This window comes from Electrophorus electricus, chromosome 1 (assembly GCF_013358815.1).
Source record: "Electrophorus electricus isolate fEleEle1 chromosome 1, fEleEle1.pri, whole genome shotgun sequence".
NCBI classification, from domain to species: Eukaryota; Metazoa; Chordata; class Actinopteri; order Gymnotiformes; family Gymnotidae; genus Electrophorus; species Electrophorus electricus.
The window spans coordinates 32,460,068-32,465,067 of record NC_049535.1 but is presented as its reverse complement, the minus strand read 5'-3'; positions in this window follow the sequence as shown (position 1 = coordinate 32,465,067).

Below are 5,000 nucleotides of genomic sequence, written 5' to 3'. Positions count from 1 at the left end.
ACAGCCAGTCGATGCCTCAGATGTGCAGGGTCCCTTTCCCCTGACAGACTGCTGTACAGCCCTCTGGCTGCTCGCCGTGGACCTGCTTCCGTCGGCTCTCGGCGGCCGTGCAGACAGAGCTTCTCCAGGCTGACTGTAGGTTATCAGCGCGCTCCAGCTCGCCCAAGCTGCCATCACTCACCAGGCTCTTGGCTTTAAAGCCAGATGCTGGGATGCTGGGAGGGCGGGACCAAGAGGAGGCCCCGGGGGAGGGGGACCGCCTCCTTCGGCCTGCCCCACCCCTTCCCCTCCCTGCCTGCACCTCTTCCTGTCTCCTCCCTTTGTCGTCTGCCCTTGGCTCTGTTTATCCTCCTCCCCCTCTCCCTCTCTGCCTCTCCCGCCTCCTCCTCGGGCCATCCCTCACTCCCAGACGCTGCGGCTCAGACTTGCTGTCCCGGGACACGTGCCCTGCTGCTCGGCTGCCATCTTTAAACGTCGGGTCTCACGCAGCCCTCTGCTCTCCGGCCTTTTTCCGTGACGTCGGAAACCCCCGGCGTGCCGGGTGTGCTGTGTTAAGACTGACCGCCCTTGCCATGGTCAGTGCTGTCGTGACAGGAGCGGTGGATGCTAGTCACAGCAGAAACAAGATTAGGATCAGATGAGTGATAAGTGTGCGTCTTGCGCCAAAACCATCAGGGTCCTGATCGACCTGCCCCACCAATGACCAAAGACCAATCAGGAAGCAGCAGAGAGAGACACACACATGCCAGCATATCCATATAAACACACACACACACACACACACACACACACACACACACACACACACACAGGTATATACATATACATATACATATATGCACACAGACACACACATGCAAGCATATCCATATAAATACAGACACACACACACACACACACACACACACACACACACACACACACACAGGTATATCCATATACATATACACACAGACACACATACAGATACACACAGACACACATACAAATACATTCACATATATACACACACAGAAACATATGGAAGCATACAAATTTACATACACACACACATACATATACACATAAATATACATATACACATACATATACATATACATATATATACACATACATATACATATACATATACATATACACATACATATACATATACATATACATATACACGTACATATACATATACATATACATACACAAAAAGACACACAACGGTAAATACATATACACAGACACACATACAGGCATGCACATATACATACACTGAAGCACACACACATACACATGCACACACACATTCACACAGAGGACAGGATGGAATTAGGGAGTAAGTGTGGAATAAGAAAAAACAACAGTAAAGTCAAACAAACAATGAGAGAGAGCGGGAGGGAGAGACAGAGGGAGGGAGGGAGAAAGAGAGCGGGAGAGAGAGGGAGAGAGGGGGAGAGAGAGAAGGAGAGAGAGAAAGAGAGAGGGGGAAGAGAGAGAGAGAAAGAGAGAGAGGGAGAAAGAGAGGGAGAGAGGGGGAGAGAGAAGGAGAAAGAGAGAGATGGAGAGAGAGAGAAAGAGAGAGGGGGAAGAGAGAGAGAGAAAGAGAGAGAGGGAGAAAGAGAGGGAGAGAGGGGGAGAGAGAGAAGGAGAGAGAGAGATGGAGAGAGAGAGAAAGAGAGAGGGGGAAGAGAGAGAGAAAGAGAGAGAGGGAGAAAGAGAGAGGGAGAGACAGGGAGAGAGAGAGAAAGAGAAAGAGAGAGAGGGAGAAAGAGAGGGAGAGAGGGGGAGAGAGAGAAGGAGAGAGAGAGAGATGGAGAGAGAGAGAAAGAGAGAGGGGGAAGAGAGAGAGAAAGAGAGAGAGAGGGCAGGAGAGAGAGGGAGAGACAGGGAGAGAGAGAGAAAGAGAGAGAGGGAGGGAGAGAGAGAGGGAGAGAGAAAGAGGAAGAGAAAGAGACAGAGAGAGGGAGAGAGAGAGAGAGAGAGAGAGAGAGAAAGAGTTTAAGAGAGAGAGAGAGAGCCTGTATGTGAGCACCCCCATCCTGACTGCTATGTGGAGAGAGGGAGGGAGAGAGAGAGGGAGAGAGAAAGAGGAAGAGAAAGAGACAGAGAGAGGGAAAGAGAGAGAGAGAGAGAGAGAGAAAGAGTTTAAGAGAGAGAGAGAGAGCCTGTATGTGAGCACCCCCATCCTGACTGCTATGTGCACTGTAAAGAGAGACCCCGACAGGGCTGTCTGGAATACCTACTGTTCATATCCTTACCCCCCAAACCCTCTGATCCTCCACCTCTCCACCAGAGAACCGTACTGCAGACTTTAATCATTATTACAAATCCTTTAATACCTGTACAATATTAGCAGTATTAATATAGTACTTATTCCTTCTTATGTGTTCTATAAAAATGATGGCTTAGTTATACCACGTGTCCATACTGATAGGAAAGCAGTCTTCTGTTTAAGTGTCGTTCTGAGACGGAGCTTTTAACACTAAAATGTGTGTGTGTGTGTGTGTGTGTGTGTGTGTGTGTGTGTGTGTGTATGCGTGTGTGTGAGTGAACCCAGTAAAGTGTGTGTGTCAAGACCTGGTAAACGCCGCACACACTCCCTGGTTGTTAGCCGTTAAAGAAGCCTGAGCACCAACCAGAGACCTAATGCTATTTTTAGCTCACAGACTGTGTAAAAGTACTCACAAGTCATGAACCACTGACAGAGTTTTGGACCTGTGTGTGTGTGTGTGTGTGTGTGTGTGTGTGTGCGTGTGTGTGCGTGCTTGCATGTGTGCACTCATGTATACAAGCTTGTACATGTATATGACACAGATATAATATATTATTATCCTCAGTTTACTTGGCAAAGAATTTGGAGTGATAGTTGTACGCTTTGGCTGGGACCCTCCAACCTCACCATGGCCCCAGCGCGGTAGACCCCATACAGCTGTATGGGTGTTTGTTTAGCAGTGTGACGATTACTGTCCAAATGACGCTTTACCCATGGCGTTTCCACAGAATCTACACAAGATCCCCACACAACACCAGGAAGAGGATGAGTTAGCCACTGTAACCAGAAGATCCTTCATCTCTACCAGGAACATCAAAATTAGGCCTTGGGGCTTGAGGACTTTGGTTGCACTGACACACACACACACAAGTTTTTTCCTGGTGTGTGTATTTCCCCTGGCTCAGTGTGAGGCTGGATTTGAACTTGCAGGGTACAGTTCAGAGTGTCAGTTTAAGAGCCACTGTGGTTTCCCTGACCCAGCACAGTGTTGGGTTACTGCGCTGGCCATGAGATAAACACAACCCATCCAGAAAGCCTCAACAGCAATACACACACACACACACACATATACATGCAAGCACAAACACATATGCATACACACACGCATACACCCATATGCACACACTGGGATTTTACACAAATGGATTTATATACACAAAGAGACGGATTACACACACGTTGCTAGACACGCTGAAGCACTGCTACCCTCATAAAAGATAATCTGAACGTATAACACGCGCACACTGTCCCCCTCTCTGTGTCTACTTGATCTGCTCCCCTGCATAGCAGACAAGCCACAGAAGTTTAGTCTGTCTGCCTTTTTGTTTATAGGCCAGAGTATGGAGTGACCACCAGCCCCTGGTCCTAATTCTTTTATGTGTGTGTGTGTGTGTGTGAGAGAGAGAGAGAGAGAGAGAAAGGTGTATTTTTCCTGCACACATACTGTGCACGGCTCTGGGGATTTGTGAAGTATTATATACTGCCTTAAAATTATTGTGGCTGCAAACGTGCTTTCAGTGGAAAGGTAGTCAAACAAGTCCATGAAGGGACCAGCTGCACGAGCCACTCTGCCTTTAGCGTGACAGCTCGTAACGTCAGCGGCAGGTATGCTTTTAAAGTTATGTTTATAAATAGGATGTACAACAGGAAATGGCTGTCATATATCAGCTTTTTGCCAGATAGGTGCTTAACTGCTTACTTTTAATAGATGTAACTGAAAGTTTGGAATTTGCACGCATGTTGGAAGTGCTGGTTTTTGGCGGTATAGGACATGTCTGGGTGGGGTGTATGTCTGCTTGGGTGGGGTGTTTATGTCTGTAAGCACGGGGTAAAGGGGATCAGAAAAGGCAGCGTGCAAAGATCCCCAAAACACCGCACAAGCGCGTACACGTGGTCATACGTAAACAGACTGCTAGGTGGCAGCGCCGAGGTCCTGTTGCATGACACACACAAAGGGAACATTTGGAGAAACTGCCCTGCGCTTTAAGGCTGCACTGAGACCTCCTCCTGGTCGTTTGGCTTTCACGGGCGGCCCTTGGCAAGCGTGCACCTTTGCGGATGAATCCGTGAGCCTCGCGAGTGCACGCTGGTATAGTTTGTGCATCGGTGATGTGCGAATCCCGAATCCTGAGAACTGGGATGGAATCGCAGTGAAGGAGGAACTCTTTGCTGGCCTTAAGACTCATTTTAAGTGCACAGTTTTGTTTATTGTGTGAGGAATGAGTTCATCTATGGACTGATTCATAAAGGTATGAATGTTGGAGTGAGGTGGCGTGCTGGAGGACATGCGTGAACATGGCAGGGCCGTTCCAGAGGGCTCTGAAGTCAGCATGGGGTCAACGTGAGGAATCCCATTTGTGGGGCGTTCGTGCATGTGGCCGGCTCTGCGAGTGTGCCCGCCACAGCACCGGACAGTGGGCACCGGGCACCGGGCAGCTGGCAGCTGGCCAGACCATGTGGTGGGTATTTATTTGTTTATGTGTTCAGTAAGTCATGTAGCAGATGGCTTGTTTTAGCAGCTGTTCACAAGGATGAGGCTACGCTGACATGAGCTGGGGGAGTCAGGGTGTGTGTGTGTGTGTGTGTGTGTGTGTGTCTGAAAGCCCTTAGAAAGAGAGAGGGAGTCAGCATGATGAATGAGATTTGGCGTACAGTGACATGTACAAAGCTGTGCGTGGTGTGAACAGTTCGTTCATCTGTTGAAGTTCTACTGAGCACAGTAGCAAAATACTGGATC